General features: G+C 41.1%; 1 protein-coding gene across 3 annotated transcripts in view; it reads left to right on the top strand.

Moving 5' to 3' along the window:
* Positions 1-12,347, top strand: part of FBXW11 (F-box and WD repeat domain containing 11) — a 785,504-nt gene extending 773,157 nt beyond the window's left edge. For all 3 annotated transcript variants that reach the window (XM_040404956.1, XM_040404965.1, XM_040404947.1), the window contains one exon: positions 11,576-12,347. The gene's annotated coding sequence lies outside the window, so the exon portion shown is untranslated. The remainder of the gene's footprint in view (positions 1-11,575) is intronic.
* The last annotated feature ends 8,257 nt before the right edge of the window (positions 12,348-20,604 follow it).

Raw genomic sequence — 20,604 nt, 5'->3', positions numbered from 1 at the left:
TGAAACCCAAGATTTGTCTGTCTCCACCTGTGAGCTGGCTGAGACAGCCATAGAAAGCAGGAAAGTGTTCATCTATGTCCGGCATAGCTGCCATAGACCTTTTTGTGAAATCTATTATGGGCCTGCTTTTTATGGAATGTTAGGTTGGCAGTGGGACCCTTCACTCCATCCCGGGTTTTTCCCTAGCTCATGTGGGTTATGTGGCTCGTTAGGAGCCTGATATATTCTCCTTCAGAGAATCAAAGGGGGTGCAGCACCTGGGGCCTGATGCTATACCAACCAAGGTAAACTGTGTGTGCCACCTAGTTCTGTGGAACCATGGCGTGGGTCTGGCTTCCAGGCCCTCATATAGTAGGCATGGCTGTGATGGCTTCTAAGGTCACACAGTTAAACGCTTGTTGATTGGCTGCTCTGCAGCCTTTTAAAAAGCGCCAAGAAATCAGCCAACACTGAACCCAAACATTTACTGAAATGTTCGGTTCCAAAGTCCAAAAATCCTAAAGTTCGGTACGAACCCGAACTTAATAGTTTGGGTTCGCTCAACCCTATTTATAATGCAATTGGTCCTTTAAAAAGTGGGTTTTTGTAAATTACGTTTAAAGTAAGTGTTCCAAAGTTCTCACACAAAATGACACATGTCAAACTTCCAAAAAACAGCCTGGTCCCTAAAGGGGTTGTCTCACTTCAGCAAATGACATTCATCATATATAGAATAAGGTAATACATAACACTAATGTATTGTGATTGTCCATATTGCCGTCCTTGCTGGCTATACTTATTTTTCAAGATGTCCCCCATGACAACCCATAGGATGGTCTCTGTAGGGACAGGAAGCTAAAGAGACAATCAAAGGCCCCTCCTCAGCCCCCTCTCCAGTGTTCATCCTGTCCCTACAGGGATAGGCATCAGAGAAGTGTCCCTGCACCAAAAAAGAAAAAAATCCTGATAGAATCTAATTCAGATGAACAGGGTGGAGGTGCTTACTTTTCAGAGGGCGGAAAACAAATGTCTTCCATCAGCCTCCTATTTTCCCTAGAAGACTTAGAGTCCTTGTCATGTGCAGTGAGAGAAACTATGGAGGTGGAGGAGATGCAAAAGGCAAAAACTATCCAAGATGAGATGTTTGTAGGGTTAAGAGCCAAGAAAAGAAAATTATTTCCATTAATTCCAATCTAAAGAAAATGACTCTGGAAGAGGGGGAGGATGCGGAAAGAAAACTTTCCATCCCAAGAGATTTCAGAAGTCGCCTTTTATTTAATCTGGATGACACTAAACTCTGGGATGAAGTCCCAAAAATAGACGTCCAGGTTTCAAAAGTAGCACAGAAGACTTTTATTTCCTTTGAGGATTCATCCCAGCTGAAGGATCCTATGGACTGCAAAGCTGAGGGACTACTTAAGAGAGTTTCGGAGTGCTCATCAGCTCTTATTAATACTAATATAGCAGCTACATCAGTGGCCAGAACTATTGGATTATGGTTGAACCAATTAGAAAATTATCTCAGGCTGAAAACGTCTAGATATGAGTCTTTAGACACTCTCCCACTTTTAAAAATGGCAACATCATTTATGGCGGATGCTTCGGCTGAGTCCATTCGCTTCGCTGCAAAAAATGGAACGTTAGCTAATACCTCAAGAAGAGCTTTATGGTTAAAAAACTGGTCTGGCGACATTGCCTCTAAAGATATTGTGCTCTATACCTTTTTCCGTTTTTTACGTGTGTGGCTCTGTTTTAGACGTCATTCTGGAGAGAGCGGCAGATAAAAAGAAAAGGTTTCTGGAAGAGAAGCCTAGTAAAAGTTAGCCCTTTTGTAAGCTGGCAAGACAATCTCAAAACATATGATGGTGAGGGAAAGGTAAGTCAGGTAGGTGAAGATACCCTAAAGGGGGAAGAGTAAGAGGTTTTCTGCTCAATCCCCAAAATACTAATAGTCCTGGAAAGCAATGATGCCAGGCCAGTGGGAGAAAGACTTTGGTTTTTTAGTCAACAGTGGGCGACCATCACACAGAATTCCTGGGTAAAAACTAGCCAGGAGGGTTACAAGCTAGAATTTAGGTCTCCTCCTCCACAGAGATTCCAGTTATCCAATCTTCCATCAAAAACTGTCCAAATACTAAAAAAGGTGGGGGCCATAATTTTAGTTCCTTGACTTCAACAATTCAAATGCCACTATTCAAAAATATTCCTAGTAAAAAAAAAAAAAGAATGGTCTGTAATCAGATATCTGCAGATCACAGATGCTTGTAGACAGTATACAAATCTTTTTGTTCAATATGGAGTGAGCAATAAAGGGAAAAGTGTCACAAAACATTCTTTAGCCATATGGCTCAAAGAGACTATCCGGCAAGCTTACGGACTATAAAACAGAGTCTGTCCTGTATCCATTAAAGCTCATTTAACCAGGGCCATGGCGACCTCTTGGGCAGAGAGGGCTTGTGCTATGATGGATCGAATTTGCAGGGCTGCAACTTTTACAAGCTATAACACCTTCTGTAAACATTACAGACCGGACTTAACGGCCAACCAAAATATGGTGTTCGGGTTGAAAAGTCCTTCATGCAGTAGTCCTCCCCTAAAAAAAATAAAAAATTATTTGGTATTTCTCCTATGTGCTGTTATGGGGTACGTCCTGGAAATCAGTAACTAGTCTTACTGGTAATTTGTTTCCAGGAGTCCAACATGACATCATTATGATTACCCACCATTTTTTGGATCGTTGTTTATCTAAGTGTTCACTGAAACACTGCATGGTTCTGCCTATATATTAACCGCCTCCGGACCGCCTAACGCAGGATTGCGTTCCGGAGGCGGTCGATTCATTCCTCCTAGACGCGCCGGCGCGTCATCTCGAGAGACGCGAGATTTCCTGTGAACGCGCGCACACAGTAGCGCGCGTTCACAGGAACTGCAGGTAAACGAGTACATCTACAGCCTGCCAGCGGCGATCATTCGCTGGCAGGCTGTAGATCCGATTTTTTTTAACCCCTGAAAGGTATATTAGACGCTGTTTTGATAACAGCGTCTAATATACCTGCTACCTGGTCCTCTGGTGGTCCCTTTTGCTTGGATCGACCACCAGAGGACACAGGCAGCTCTGTAAAGTAGCACCAAACACCACTACACTACACCCCCCCCCCCCTCCTGTCACTTATTAACCCCTGATCACCCCATATTAGACTCCCTGATCACCCCCCTGTCATTGATCACTTCCCCCCTGTAAGGTTCCATTCAGACGTCCGTATGTGTTTTGCAGATCCGCAAAACACATACGGACGTCTGAATAGAGCCTTACAGGGGGGTGATCACCCCATATAGACTCCCTGATCACCCCCCTGTCATTGATCACCCCCCTGTAAGGCTCCGTTCAGACGCCCGTATGTGTTTTGCGGATCCACGGATCCGCAAAACACAGACACCGCGAATCCGCAAAACACGGACACCGGCAATGTGCTTTCCGGATTTTACGGATCCGCACATTGCCAGAACTATATAGAAAATGCCTTTTCTTGTCCGCAATTGCGAACAAGAATAGGACATGTTCTATAGGCTCTACAAAAAACGTAGTGTTCGCCCGATCTTGTGCGCACACTTGCGTTCAGTCCTCCCCACCGCAGTGACAGAATTTTTTTTTCTTCTGATCACTGCAAAAACACTGTAAAATCGCTGCGGCGCTATAAAAAGATCACTTTTGAGGGGCATGGCGAGTTCATAGAAGATTTTTATTTATTTTTGTCACAAGTTAGCGGAAATAGATTTTTTTTGATTTTTTTTTTGTTTTTTCTTACAAAGTCTCGTATTCCACTAACTTGTGACAAAAAATAAAATCTCACATGAACTCACCATACCCCTCCCGGAATCCAAATGCGTAAAAATTTTTAAAATGTGATCTGATCTTCATCTAAGTCACAACAATAGACAATCACAGTCTGCTTAACCCCTTCCCGACACATGACGTACTAGTACGTCATGAAAGTCGGTGACTTACCGCATCGTGATGTAATAGTACGTCATGGATAACTCCGGTCACCGCGGCGAATCGCGCGGTGACCGGAGTAAGCTGACTGCACTAATCGGCAGTCAGCCATCTTAAATGAAGGTGAGGAGGAGTATTTCCGCCCCCCTGCAGCCCCGATCGCTGCGATTGGCTGGCTAGTGAAGACCAGCCCATTGTAGCGCCGGCAATGATTGGAGCTGCAGGGGGCTCGGCTAGAGGTGGGATTGGGCTGATGACATCAGCCCATGTCTCCTCCTTGGTCAGGGAGGGGACACCAGACACCAGACACAACCCTCCAGCCTATGGCAGTGCTATACTACAATTATCCAATCTGTGGTGGTGCTGGTGGCTGGGACGGAGGTGATTGGGACTGATTACATCAGCCCATGTCACCTCCGAGGTCAGGGAGGGGACATCAGACACTGATGTCCCCTCCCAGCGCTGCAATTGCCTGGAACAATGCTCCAGCCAATGGCAGCGCTATGCAGCAGAAAGAACCGTTGGTGCCTCTCTGCAGGAAGCCATTCTAGCTTGGTGACTGCTTGCAGAGAGGACCTGTGCCCTTCTGTGCTGCTCGTTGTCGGCTGGAACTTGTGGTACTACCACATAAATCAGTGCTTTCCATTCAGTGCTTTGAAGAAGAAGAAAAACAACATCATCTGGAACAGCTGTTGTGATCTTTGGCTCATCTGCAGCTGTTTCAGATCCCCATTCCCTGTCCCTGTAGTATTTTTTAATTTTGTGTAAAAAAAAGAAATCAGTTAGTGCTAGCTATATATATATATATGTCAATTTTAGTTGGTACTAGTTTAGATTTTTGAACCCACACACGTGCCATCTGCGTGTGTGGGTCCTGCACCTGCTGAGCGCCGGTCAGTACTGTCAATTACTGACTGCATCTGCTCAGGTTTAGTGCCTTTTTTTTTTTTTTTTTTTTATATATACCGGTATATATTTTTTTTAGCCTTTTTTTCTTAATTTTTATCTAATTCTTTCACTTATCTTTTTCTCTTTTCTTTCTCTTTTTTTCTTTATCATAAATTTTATTTTAATTAATTCATTAAAAGTCCCCTCACGTGTTAAATCACTACATACACCCCCCTGACACTTTTCACTTTACATAGACCAATAAGAATAAAAATGTCCAATTCATCTCAGAGAATGTACTCCGCTGAAGAGGCATACGCCATCCTTGCCTCTGAAACGGAGTCTGCAAGTGAGGGAGAAGAGGATGCCACATTCCTCAACTCCTTCATAATCGTCATCTGGTGATGAGGGACCCTCAAGGAGACGCCCCAGGAGAGATGAAGTAGCCCCCCCCCCCAGTGAACCCCTATGGTTCACACCACCTGAGGATTATGAGCCCCAAATTCCAGAATTTGTGGGAAACTCTGGAATCCAGATTGACTGCACAGGCTTCACAGAAATAGATTTTTTCAAAATCTATTTCTCTGACTAATTCATAAATTTGATCGTGACCCAAACAAATTTGTACGCCCAGCAGTTTATTTCTCAAAACCCAACATCCTCATATGCTAGACCCCTAGGTTGGACCCCTGTAAATGCAGCAGACATTATGAAGTTTTGGGGGCTGTTGCTGCATATGGACCTTGTAAAAAAAACTGAAATGAGACAATATGACCCTGTCCTGCTCAAGATTTGAATCCATTTTGAAGTTCCTACATTACAATGATAATGCACAGTGCCCCTCCTCCCCTCCCCCACCCAAAATGACCCAAATTTTGACCGTCTATTCAAAATAAGACCCCTTCTGGAGAACCTCAACTCAAAATTTACAGAGGTCTTCACCACAGCAAAAGAAATTAGCATAGACGAGTCACTTGTACATTTTAAAGGAAGGGTTAAATTTCGCCAGTACCTGCCCAAGCAGTGCGAGAGTACCTCTCGGTACACCTACAGGTTCCGGGTTTATGAGGGGAAAGATTCCCGGATACAACCCCCTGAATGCCCCAGCCCACCCCACCCCCCCACAAGAGGGATGTCCTTGTACTAACCACCATTCACACAAACACCAGTTCTCCTGCCAAAGTGCGAGGTACCACTACCCCTGTCAACAAGCCTGACTGCATCCTTGATTACAACAGGCACATGGGAGGGGTTGATCTGTCCGATCAAGTTCTGAAGCCCTATAGTGCCATGTGTAAAACTAAGGTGTGGTACAAAAAGCTTGCCGTATACATTGTACAGATGGCAATGTACAATGCATACATTTTACATAGAACTGCAGGCCAGACAGGAACTTTCCTTTTAGTTCCAAGAGGCTGTAATCAAGGCCCTAATTTTCCAAAGTCAGGAAGGGGAGGGCTCGAGTACTTCAGGAGGTCATGGTGCCCGTGTTGTACCAGGACAACATTTCCCTGGTGAAGTCCCACAAACAGCAAAGAGGGGAAAGACCCAAAAAAGATGTCGGGCTTGTTACAAAAGGGGAATACGAGAGGACACCATTTATCAGTGCGACACCTGCCCTGATAAACCTGGCCTCTGCATGAAAGAATGCTTCCGAACCTACCACTCATCCATGGATTTTTAATTTCATCCTTTATGCTCCCTGTAATATTTCCATATCTCTGATTTAGTCCACCTCACTTGCATACCCACTTTCCAACAACCACTACATAATCTATTCTGTGAGACACCTGTTTGGTAAAAAGTACCCTTTCCACCACTTAAAATGTCCGTACGGGGGTGCTCTTTCAAAAATGGGGTCACTTTTTGGGGTTTTTCATTTCTGGGGACCTCTGGAAATTTTTTTAATGCGACATGGCAGCTAAAATCCATATCTGACAATTCAGGCCTGCAAATTGTACTTTGCCTGTAGCGGCCTGCTATGCGCCAGTACAGCAGGCTATGAGCACATATGGGGTTGTTTGCAAAATGGGGAGAAAATGGGGAACATATACTGGGGTGCATTTTCTCCTTTAACCCCTTGTGAAAGTTAAAAATTGGGGTCTGCTAGTAATTTTTACAAATGTGTGCTATGAAATGCTTGTCTCAAGTAATTCTTCCTTCTGTGAGATACCTGTTTAGTAAAAAGTACCCTTTCCACCACTTAAAATGTTCGTACGGGGGTGCTCTTTCCGAAATGGGGTCACTTTATGGGATTTTTCTTTTCTGGGGACCTCCTGGAAATTTTTTAAATGTGACATGGCAGCTAAAATCCATGTTTAGCTGTTTAACTCTAGAACCCTGCCATGCGTCCATACATCATTTTCTGAGCACATATTGGGTGTTGGTGTATTCGGGGGGAAATGGGGAACAAAATGTGGGGTGCATTTTGTCCTTCTACCCCTTGTGAAAGTGAAATATGTGGGTGTAAAGCTACTTTTTCTGGAAAAAAATTACATTTTTTTTATTTTCACAGCCAAACGTTTGCTAATTCTGTAAAACGCCCAATGGGTCTAAGTGCTCACTGCACACCTTGAAATATTCCTTGAGGGGTGTAGTTTCTGGAATGGAGTCACTTTTTGGGGATTTCCACTCTAGGGGTACCTCAGGGTGTCTTTATATGCGACATAGTTCCCAAAATCTGTCCTCCAAATGCCCTATGGCGCTACTTCCATTTTGGACCCTGCCATGCACCCATACATCATTTTATGAGCACATATTGGGTGTTGGCGTATTCGGGGGGAAATGGGGAACAAAATGTGGGGTGCATTTTGTCCTGTTACCCCTTGTGAAATCGAAAAATGTGGGTGTAAAGCAACTTTTTTAGGAAAAAATAGTAATATTTGAGAGTAATGGGTCTTTTGTGTATGTAGAAAATGTTTCAGATCTTTGAGTTCAGCTTATGCAAAATGGGAGCAAAAACAAGTGTTAAATTTATATTTTTGTTCAGTGTCATACGTCCATCCAGTTCACCCTGTTAAAGGGGTTGTCTGGGTTCATGGCTGAACCCAGGCATATCACCTTCTTCACCCAGGTAGCCCGTCTAAGATGAGCATCGGATTATTTCATGCTCCGCGAATCTTGCAGGGAAAGTTCTTTTTCATTAGATCCGGTGATGTACTAAGTCTCTGGTAGGCGGAGGCTTCCGTCTAGCAGTGTTCCCGGTAACCTCACTGGCACGGGCGGGCTATACAGCTTAGGGCAAAGGAGAGCATTGGAGCATGAAATGCTTCGATGCTCATCTCAGAGGGGCTGCCTGGGTGAAGAAGGGGATATGTTCAGGTTCAGCTCTGAACCCAGACAACCACTTTAACTTGCAAGTTGATCCTGAGGAAGACAAAAAAAAAAACATGAGGTGGAAGCCATTTTTCCTCATTTAAAGGTTATTCATACTTTTGGAGGCAATTTTTTATTGCATTGTACTTGTTTTGAGCTACAAATAATTTTTTCAATTGGTCTTTATTAAAAAAAATATGGAGCATTTTTTTCTGTACAGAACGGAGATGCTCTTGTAGCACCCTTCAGATTTTCTCTCTTTTCCGCTTTATCTACACATCCTGTATTTTCAAATTAATACACAATCCCTTGCGATCCTCCCTTAAGGCATGCCTGCTAGTTTCAGTGCAACTGCATGGGATCCAAGATCCTTTAGCTACTCAAGAGTATCAACTGCTCCTATGGCAACCTCCAATGCAGTAAATGTCTTTTTAAAGGGGTTATTCCATAACTAATGTAAAAAATGAAAATCAGACATCATATAGTACATGACTATCTCTTTCTTACAAATTTAGAACCAGCCCTGTAGTTCACATGGATCCAGAGATCTCCCCATTCATTGCTCTGCTACATTTATATCTAGTTGACTCAAGTGAAGTGTCTTTTCTACACCATGCTCTCCTGATCACAACTCAGGAGGCAATTGAAAGATAAAACGGAGCATGTGCGACCTTCTCAGTGAGGACAAATAAATAAGAAAAAATAAACAGGTGGTGCTGCACAGATACATTGTATTCAATAACTCAGTGGTTATGCAACATTTTTAAATATAATTCATCGACAATTCTAGTTAATAAGGTGCCACCTCTCATACATAGAAAATATCACAGAAGTGAAAAGAGGTGTGTGGGAGTATATAAAACTATGAATTTTATTGATATACTCTAAAATAAAGGGGGAGAGAATTCATAAACCTAATAAAAACCTTCCTAAGGCGGCACAGTGTGACAAATACTGCTCACAGAGGACTAGAAAAGATAGGTCATGTGCGTCGAGGGTGGACTAAGGTAAACTATAATTCATATAGCCCAACGATCAATTACTGCCATCAAGGGGAATTGGTTACATATAACTGGTGATCCATAGTGTACCAGAGAAATGTATTGCCACCAATATGATCACTGAGCTATAGAGGGTACAGAGCCAGTAGTAGACAAAAAATTGTTCACTGCGGCCAAACCACTAGAAATCCCTCTAAAGGGACATACACCTTGGGTTGAGTTGGGATTAGCGCAGTGAACAGGAAGCCCATATTCAACATCCACTAGGATATACCACTTGATTTCGGGGATAATATAGACTTAGTCCTGTATGTGGATAAAAGTAGGGTGAGACATCCCAAATCATCTGTATGATGGCTGATAGGATAGCACAGATGAAGGGATATCAAACCCCATTACATTTAAGCACATGGGCTACACCATTAGTTAGGCTTCATCATGTCAGCGTGTCAGCACATATCAGATTATCCACTTGACGCATTTCGTCTACCTAGACTCATCAGGAGCAATTCTGACCAGCTAAAACCAGTGTGGGGACAGCCCCGGGGCTAGTTCAGCCGTAATTTTTAAATACATGCAATCACAAAAGAATTAAGATCCAATTGCTGGTTTGAAAACTGCGGAATAGTTTTCGTGGGACAACCCCTTTAATGGAAAGAAATGCTACAATCACCACTCCAAGCAGTCTTTTCTTACTGAGACCAATCTATTATGAGCAAGATCGTTACAAATTATTTCTCCCTCCAGCACATTGATCTAATCATTAATTTACTTGCTCCTGAAGCTTATTAGTAACACTCTACAGTGCAAGGAAAGTACCAAGGAACATATTAGGACTTTTTTTTCGACTTGCCGTGTGTTTCAAGAATGTATGTTAATATTCATTTATATGCAAATCAGCCCCGCCCCAAATGGGAGTTTTTGATGACCATTTAAAGCACTAGGTATACTTGTTCTATGTCTGTTCTATAGCCACTATCTAATGAAAGGGCAGGGCCCGAAACATGTTTTTTGGATTTTATTTATGGTTTTACATTTGTGTGAACAAAAAAACTATTTGGCATTATATCTGTAAAATATTCACTGTCTTTCTGGGATCCGTATTATCTTGAATGGGTTTTTCTACACCTCCAAAAATGAAGCTGATGGCCATATGTGCTGGTGATCTGTTCTTAAGACCCTGTAATAAAAACTTTATGGCTGATATATTTGTTGAATTTAATGAAGAATAAATATTTACAGAATTCTGCATTTACCACATTCAAAAAAGGGCACATATAACCACAATGTTTGGATAAAATATATACAGTACAGACCAAAAGTTTGGACACACCTTCTCATTCAAAGAGTTTTCTTTATTTTCAGGACTATGAAGGCATCAAAACTATGAATTAACACATGTGGAATTATATACATAACAAACAAGTGTGAAACAACTGAAAATATGTCATATTCTAGGTTCTTTAAAGTAGCCACCTTTTGCTTTGATTACTGCTTTGCACACTCTTGGCATTCTCTTGATGAGCTTCAAGAGGTAGTCCCCTGAAATGGTCTTCCAACAGTCTTGAAGGAGTTCCCAGAGATGCTTAGCACTTGTTGGCCCTTTTGCCTTCACTCTGCGGTACAGCTCACCCCAAAACATCTCGATTGGGTTCAGGTCCGGTGACTGTTGATGCCAGGTCATCTGGCGCAGCACCCCATCACTCTCCTTCATGGTCAAATAGCCCTTACTTTCAAAGTTTTCCCAATTTTTCGGCTGACTGACTGACCTTCATTTCTTAAAGTAATGATGGCCACTCGTTTTATTTTACTTAGCTGCTTTTTTCTTGCCATAATTCAAGTTCTAACAGTCTATTCAGTAGGACTATCAGCTGTGTATCCACCTGACTTCTCCTCAACGAAACTGATGGTCCCAACCCCATTTATAAGCCAAGAAATCCCACTTATTAAACCTGACAGGGCACACCTGTGAAGTGAAAACCATTTCAGGGGACTACCTCTTGAAGCTCATCAAGAGAATGCCAAGAGTGTGCAAAGCCGTAATCAAAGCAAAAGGTGGCTACTTTGAAGAACCTAGAATATGACATTTTCAGTTGTTTCACACTTATTTGTTATGTATATAATTCCACATGTGTTAATTCATAGTTTTGATGCCTTCAGTGTGAATCTACAATTTTCATAGTCATGAAAATAAAGAAAACTCTTTGAATGAGAAGGTGTGTCCAAACTTTTGGTCTGTACTGTATATATTTTTAAATGGGAATTAGACATGAGACATGTAGTAGTTAGGGTGGGTCAATGCAAGAGTGTGGTCACAAAAGTATAGCAAAACGCTCTTGACTCAACTTCTAGGGGGCACTCACTTTAGTAATTTTGAATCATGTTTTTTTTTTTCTAGGGATTAGCTATACTGAACTACTGTACTGGATGTGGATACTGCAAGAAGCTCATGTACTAGTAATTGTTGGAAATTGTTACTGGTGCCACTTACTAGTATATTGTAAAATATATTGTCTCTCGTTCTTATTACTATGAAGTTACAAGCCACTTCAAAAGTGAATCCAAAACAGAAAATGCTAATTTTATATAAGAACTGAACATTTGCTTGAGGGATTAGTTATCAAAGGACCCAACCTCATTTGTTTTGCACTTAGTGACTTTGAAAGAGGGTGTTTCCCAATAGTTTTTGGGTGCCAAATATAATCAAATGTTCTTTGTGCTTAATTATTTTATTTTTTTTCAAACTTGAACACAGTGAATACTTTGTGTGTATATGTTTGGAAATATAACTGTATATGCCAGTTGTTGCTTTGTTGGAGTACTTTTTGACTCATGTACATCTATCAGTGTGTTTTATTGATGACTGCCACTTACATGATGATTGCTTTTCTTACATGTTTTTCATGAGATCAACACAACCAAGCTTAAAGAATTAGCCATGCAACACTATCAAATAAAAGGTTACAGTTGCTATATTGTAACTCAGAACTCTAACTTTGTATTCCAAAAGGTGGACCAGTTATATTAAATGGAAACATAAGTCAACAAATGTTTTATATAAATGTCTCAATTGTTACATTGCTATGGTTTCCTCCTTCATGTTTGATATTCAGTGCCCTTATCAAATATGTCTAATCTATAGCACAAATAAATACCTACATATGCATATTACAAGCTGATTTTACTGCTTCTACCCTTTCTACTTTGTCGTCCAAAAGGGAAATATATTTGAAGAAAACTCATTCTAAAGATATTGATACATAATTATTCATTCCAAGTGAGGTTAGCAAATTGTCCTGTATAAGTAGTAATCCATTGATATTTTTGGTTGACAGGTGCACGTTAAAATAAAAATTGCAGTCAGTATTCACTTTTTTAACACAACCAGTTTGACATGGACTTTCCATCTGTTTTAAAATGATAACATATATTTTACTATTTTGTGCCAAAATAATTTTTTCCCCTCCTTTTGGTGTGTATTTTCTAAGTTGCAGTTATATTATAAAATGTATGTGGGCTTCAGATTAGTTTTGTCACTTTGAATATATTTTCTTTCATCTACAACTTAGATTTTTCTTGTTAATTCTGTTTTATATTTGATTCAAGTGAAAAATAAGTTTATTTGCAAATGTGAATAGAATATTAAAAATATGCCATTAATTTGTAAATCTCCAACATATTAAACATACGTTCTGCAGTCACATTATAAGAAGTACTGTAGTTGCCATCTAGAAAAAAATCGGTATAGTATAAATTCTGTCAGTCACACAATGTATATGAGCACAAATATGTAAAGTCAAGTTAGTACTGATGTTAGCCTAAAGTTAAAAGGGTTCTCTCACTTGGTACATTAATATGTATGTTAAATAGAACTTTATAATAAAGAACTTACTAATATAATTCTTTATACAGTATTGCCTCTTCTCCTGGCAAAGTGTCATTTTGTAGTCCTTTATAGAGTGCTCATTATCAAGGGTTATGGCCACTGCAACAAAGATGTCCGCATCTGTTCAATTGGTAGTAAAGCGTTGGCCTGTGTGGTGGCCAGGATCGCAGGAGCAAGCGCGCATAGCTGCCTTTGCACATTAGCTCCCTCCAGTTAATAGGCTCAGAGCACACATCTTCACATGCCTGCAGCCTTATATTATTCTCTTGAACTGCTCCTGGGTTACTGCCATTGCCGGGAGTAGCTCACAGCATATAAGGTCGGTCGGACTTATATACTGTGAGCTACTCCCGGCAATGGCAGTAACCCGGGAGTGGTTCAAGAGAATAATATAAGGCTGCAGGCATGTGAAGACACCTGCGCTGAGGCTGCTATTAAATCATTAGCACCTTGGGAATCTGCACACAGAGACAAGGGGCAGGGTTACTGCGTCCCAGTGCCACTTCCCTGAGCTGCCAGTCACACTAGCAGGTACCACCCCCTAGAATGCTGAAAGTCCCAGGCTGAAATGACGTAGTGAGGCAACCCCTTTAGGCCCCTTTCACACTAGCGAGTTTTACGTGTGGGTGCAATGCGTGACGTGAACGCATAGCACCCGCACTGAATCCTGACCCATTCATTTCAATGGGTCTGTGTACATGAGCGTTGTTTTTCACGCATCAGTTCTGCTTTGCGTGAAAATCGCAGCATGTTCTATATTCTGCGTTTTTCACGCAGCCCTGGGTCCATAGAAGTGAATGGGGCTGCGTGAAAAACGCATTGCATCCGCAAGCAAGTGCTGGTGCGATGCGTTTTTCATGGATGGTTGCTAAGAGATGTTGTTTGTAAACCTTCAGTTTAAACAACAACAAAACTCAATAGCAGACAAAACTGACTGAACTTGCTTGCAAAATAGTGCGAGTTTCACTGAACGCATCCGGACCTAATCCGTCACGTTCGTGTGAAAGAGGCCTTACAGTCTACAATATTGTCTACCATTTATCTTCAGAATGAGGGGCTCTGAACACTGCCATCAAAATTATTATAGGTTGAGTCCTATTTGTTTTTACATTGAATGTATCAAAAATGTCTAGTGAAAGATCAAACTAATTTATTGAAAACCCTATTTTAATTGTTACATAAACATAAACAGTCCTTAAAGTAAAGTTTATACTTGGAATTTTTGGTTATATGGAGATGTATCTGCCAGGGAAAAAGAACAGTGTCGCTAACTCCACCTTCTGAAAGTGGCTCCCTATGAGTCAAAGTCTGACTTTTTAACAAGCCTAGGAACATGACAAGGGAAAATAGCCAAACAAAATAACTACCTTGCCTACGTTGGGTATTGCCTAAAAGACTTTTATTCACCAGAAACAGAGCTGTCAGGTTGCAGACCTCTTTTTTTGTAGGGATATAACTTCACAACCTTTTTTTTTTTCCTTAGCGGCCTGTCATCTAATAAACTACCAGTAACAGTGCCAGTAACAAATGTATATACAATCGACAACGTGTAGTTCAACAGAGAAGAAAACAGTGTGGGCCAAATTTTAGAGATCAGGATTACACACAACTCCCCTTTTGGAATGCATTGGCTAATAAAACGATTGTATGAGAGGTTTGCTATATAACCTAGTCTGTAGTAGTTTTGTTCTAGCGGGGAACAAAATTGTTTATTTCAAAACCTATTAGCTCCCCAAAGCAACATATTTTCACAAAATTTAGATGTAAATTTATAGTAATGTGCTTTTAGTACGTTTTAGCTGCTTTGCCGTTTTAATACAGTTGTTACTTCACATTTGGATTAATTTGAAACAGCCTCGCTAACACTCAACAGTTTGTGTAAAATTCTTAGTGAGTACAAGTTGCTAATATTTACTCAGAATTACTGCTCATTTAAAAAGACGTAAAAAGCTTTTATAAAATGCATTCCCCTAAAACAAGTGGTTTAAAAAATATTTTGTAATTATATTTAGTGTAATTTGCAGGTGTAATTTTGTCCCCATAGAAACTCTAAAAGGCACAAACTTTTCAGGTTGGGCTTTTGACATTATTTTGCTAACAATTATTGGACATATGTACATGAATACTTTTTAATTAGAAGCACTGGGAAACTTTTTTGTTTTTGTCCTTTATTTGAGCATATGTGTAGGAAATAGATTCTTAAAACTGTAAATATATTGTTTATCAAAAGCTTTGTACTGTGGAATGTGCTTAATAAAAAAAAAACTGCTAATAGCAGTAAGCATTCAACTATAAATGTGTAATACTTGACTTTGTAGAAAAAGATGCATTGCCCATCCACTTGCCATTCATGGATCTATTGCTTCCTAGCAAAATTTATAAACATCTCTGTAACGGAACGCCTAGCACCCCGACCAGGTACCTCCGTCGATAGATGCTCCTAGTGCTTCCAGAGGACTCCAAGCACTCCACTTGACACCGTCAGTGCTGCAGACCCCGCGAACCGCCGAAGCTTGGTGGCGGTCTCGCCGTCTCCTACCCACCCTGGACCTACGACAAGGCTTCAGGCTCCAGACAACCTAGGATGTCTGTCCCATCCTCCTCTGATTCAGAGGATATGGATGAGGAGGCCTCCACCTCTAGACAGAACGTTGATATTGACGCTCTATCAGAGGGTGAAATTGTGGAGGATAGTAAAAAATATTTTTTCTCTTCCGAGGACATGGAGGAATTATTGGCCGATGTCAGAGCATCATGGGTATTGAGGAGGTGAAAAAAACACAATCTGTCCTGGATGAGATGTTTGGGGGACTCGGAGCCAAAAAACTAAAAATATTTCCAATGAATGAAAACATAAAAGATATGATCCTGGATGAGTGGACGGACCCTGAAAGAAGACTGGGGGTATCCAGGGAATTCAGGAATAGGCTATTATTCGATCCAGCGGACGTTAAAACGGTTTAATAAAACCCCAAAAATTCACATTCAGGTAGCCAAGGTAGTAAAGAAGACCTCCCTCCCTTGTGAGGACTCGTCACAACTGTAGGACCCAATGGAAAGGAAGGCCGACTCACTTCTGATAAAATCCTTTATAGACAAAACAAGAAAATTCCAGGGTCAGTCTCAGTGCTCGATACGCAGTGCCATGAGCCTCTTGGGAATGATGACTTCCTGTATAACGGCGGTATCTTGATCCCAGGCTCATACCAGGATAGTCCAGTCGTGGATCCTGAAGAATTGGGACAAGAGGCAGTGCTCTCTAGAAAAAAGAATCTCCATCCCAAACCACGTAAGATCAGATTTAAACTGGTGCACGGAAAACAGAAACTTGCTAAGAGGTGTACCCTGGATAAAGAATCCAGAGATACAAATTTATACAGATGCAAGCGGCACAGGATGGGGAGCAAAAATAGGCTCGCTAAGCTACCAGGACACTTGGTCAGACATCATAAGAACAAAGTCATCGAACCACACAGAACTGAGGGTGATCTGGGAGGTTCTGAAGGCATCACAAGACAAGGTATCTGGAAAACACCTGAAGATCCTTTCAGACAATGTAACAGCAGTCGCATATCTGAAGCATCAGGGGGGGGCACAAGATCCCCAAGCTTAAAAAATCTGGTGGAAAAAATATTCTGGGCAGAAAGAAATGTTCCCTCCATCACAGCTATCCATTTAAAGGGTACAGAAAATATTCAGGCGGATTTCCTCAGCAGGATGACCATAGATCCAGGAGAATGGGCCCTAGACTCAGAGGTATTCCATCAGATCACCAGGAGATGGGGAACCCCCCAGATAGACCTGTTTTCGTCAAGAAAAAACGCAAAAGTCCATCCTTTCTGCTCTCTAAACCCCAGGGACAACCCTTGGGCAGTGGACGCATTCTCAATCAGGTAGACTTGGGGTCTAGCCTATGCCTTTCCCCCTTGGCCGCTAATACCCAGAGTGCTGCAAAAGATAAGGTCGGACCCAGTAACAGTAATACTGGTTGTTCCATACTGGACAAAAATAAATTGGTTCCCAGTACTAAGGGAACTAGCTCTGGAAGAAACCTGGAGAATTCCCCCACAGGAGAACATCATTTCTCAGGGCCCAATCCTTCATCAGAATCCAGGACTGTTCAAATTATCAGCCTGGATCCTGAGCGCGAGGTCCTAAAAAGCAGGGGACTATCTGAGAAGGTTATAAATACCCTCAAATCCAGCAGGAAAGAAGTCACCTCTGCGATCTATTTTAAAATCTGGAAGAAATACTGTAGCTGGCTAGGCCAGAACCCGCCAGTAGACTCTACCCCAAATATTGAGAAAGTACTGGATTCTCTTCAAAGAGGATTAGATCTGGGCCTGAGACCAAGTACTCTTAGAGTACAGATCTCGGCCTTGGGGGCTTTCTATGATACTGACCTAGCCAGTCATAGGTGGATAAGGAGGTTTATAAGAGCCGCCTCCAGGTTAAGCCCATCCTTAACCCCTAGGACGCCTCAATGGGACTTGAACTTGGTCCTGAGAGGTCTTACAAGGTCACCTTTTTCTCCTATTCAGGATATTTCACTCAAACACCTGTCATTAAAAACGGCCTTCCTAGTAGCCATAACTTCAGCCAGATGATTGGGCGAAATCCAGGCACTGTCCTGCCGGGATCCATACCTCACTATCTTTCCAGACAGAATAGTTTTACGTCTGGATCCGGGTTTCCTGCCAAAGGTCGTGTCAGACTTTCACAGAGATCAGGAAATTGTCCTTCCATCTTTTCCCAAAGATTGTACATCACACGATAAGTTCCAGCTCCTGGATGTTCGGGATACTATCATACAGTACCTAGATTCAACAAAGAAATTTAGAAAGGATGATAATCTTATTCAATACGCAGGTCCAAACAAGGGAAAAAAGGCATCCAAAGCCTCCATTGGACGATGGATTAGATCTACCATTGCCTGTTGCTATCAAAAATCGAGTCTAAACAGCCCCACAAATATAAAAGCCCACTCTACAAGAGCTATGGCTTCTTCGTGGGCAGAAAAAGGGGGTGTCTCCTTAGACAAAATTAGTAGAGCGGCCACCTGGTCAAGTATAAATGCTTTTATCAAACATTACCGCATTAATGTTTCGGCTTCTGCTGACTTAGCCTTCGGTCAGAAGGTTCTGCAAGCATTTGCCCACCCTATTTAGTAATCTGGTAGCTCTCATAGTAGAGCCGTCATGGTGGACGAAATGGAAAACCGTAATTAGACTTACCGGTAATTCTGTTTCCTTGAGTCCACCATGACGGCCCAGATATTTCCCCCCTGAAAATTAAGGAGGGGTTGAGTATGAATGTGTGTATATATATATATATATATATATATATATATATATATATATTGCCTAAATTTAGGCTGCACCCACTTGGTAATTTGGTAAGCACTGAGGGTGAGAGTGGGTGGTGGCCTTTTAAACTCTGTGTTCCTGCCCCTACAGAGGTCAAGGGGTCAATCTCATAGTAGAGCAGTCCTGGTGGATTCAAGGAAACAGAATTACGGTAAGTCTAATTACGGTTTTTTACTACCTGAGAATCCGTATCTTTCTCTAACTTCTTGAAATTCTATCATATCCTCATTTTTCCATACCTGTCCTAATCTATCTAAAAAACCCACGTTTCATCCATATTTCCCTGTCAATGGTTTTAAGTTCTTCTAACCTTGAATTATATTATACTATATCAGGGAGTCTTCATGTACCGTGTTTTCTTGCCATAGGGATTTTACCTCCTGTCAAGTTTTAACCATTAGTTTTATTGTCGGGGAATTTAGGAAGTGCTGCTTTAGATGTAAGCTTGCTTCTGTTAAGTGGCATATTTTGCAATTTGTTAGGCTTTTATTAAAAATTGCCATATTGGATCTATACATTTGGGAACCACTTCACATCAGTATATTCTTTCAGTATTTGCATCCTAATTCTAGGTCCTCCTCCATATTAGTTCACTCAATAAACTCTCTATGATCTTAACCCCTTAGTGACCACCCATACGTGTTTTTACAGCGGTCACTAAGGGGCCTTAGGCTGGGCTGCCGCAATTTTACGGCGGCCCAGTTTAAGCGCTGCACGGCTCCCCCGTGCAGCGGGGAGCGCGGACCTGGCTCTCACATGAGAGCCGGGTCCCTGCTCTAACAGCCCGGAACAGCAGGAGTGCCGATCCGGGCTGTTTAACCCTTTACATGCCGGGCGCAATGGCGCCCGCTGCATGTAAAGTGGTGACAGAGGGAGCGGACTCCCTCTGTCTCCCATCAGCACCCCGAAAATGCGATCGCGGGGTGCTGATGTGCTGGGAAGCTTACCTTGCTTCCGATCAGGGCCCCGAGCCTTTCTTCCGTTACTTCCAGCAGGCTGTGCCTCTCTGGCGCAGCCTGCTGGTCAATGTTCGAATAGCATTGCTATTGAAATGCAATGCATTATAGAGATAATGCAATACATTTTAAAAGCAATCAAAATACTGTATATTATAGTCCCCTTGTGGGACTATTAAGTAGTAAAAAAAATAGAAAAAAAATACACATTTATTAAATAAAAAAAATTCCATAAAATAAAAAAATATGTTTTTTTTTCCATTGAAAATACGCTTTTCAATGAAAAAAATTGCAAAAAGAAAATATCCCCCATATGTTTGGTATTGCCGCGTCCGTAACGACCGGGACTACATAAATATTACATAAATTATCCCCTATGGTGAACGCCGTAAAAAATAAAAAATAAAAAAAGACTGAATTTCAAATTTATTCTTAGTTTCCACCAAAAAAAAACGTAATAACAAGCGATCAAAAAGCGCCATTTACTCCAAAATCATACCAATGAAAAATACAAGTCGTCTTTCAAAAATAAAGCCCTCACACAATTCCATATAAAAAATAAAAAAAAAGTTATGGGTCTTGTGAAGTGGCAATGCAAAATTATTTTTTTGGTTAATAAAAGGTGTTTTATTGCAAAAAAAGTAGTAAAACGTAAACAAAATTATAAGTATTTAGTATCACTGTAATCGTACTGACCCAGAGAATAAAGATATTATGTTATTTGTACCGAAAAATGAACGCCAAAAAATGTATAATGTAAAAACGCAGTGGCAGTATTGCTATTTTTCCCTATCTCCCTCCCAGAAAGAGTTAATAAAAGTTAATCAGAAAGTTATGTGTACCCCAAAATGGCGCCATTAAAAACTACAACTTGTCCCGTAAAAAACAAGCCCTCATAAAGCTATATAGATGAAAAAATAAAAAAGTTATAGCTCTTGGAACGAGACCATAAAAAAAGGAAGAAAAACGCTTGGTCATAAAGGCCCAAACAGGCTTGGTCACTAAGGGGTTAAAGACTCTCCTTGGTATCTCTATTGGGGAGTTCCAAAGACATAACTTAATTGATCATTGGTAATAGACACATTTTTATTAAAAAAAATTCTTCCAGTCATAGAAAGTGGTATCCTTTTCCACACATTTATCTTTCTTTTGACTTTATTTATTAGGGGAGTAACATTTTATCTTATATAATTCTGTAAACTAGATATAATATATGTAT

This window comes from Bufo bufo, chromosome 1, assembly GCF_905171765.1.
Source record: "Bufo bufo chromosome 1, aBufBuf1.1, whole genome shotgun sequence".
NCBI classification, from domain to species: domain Eukaryota; kingdom Metazoa; phylum Chordata; class Amphibia; order Anura; family Bufonidae; genus Bufo; species Bufo bufo.
The sequence above is the reverse complement of the archived record's forward strand: the minus strand, read 5'-3'. Positions and strand labels throughout refer to the sequence as shown.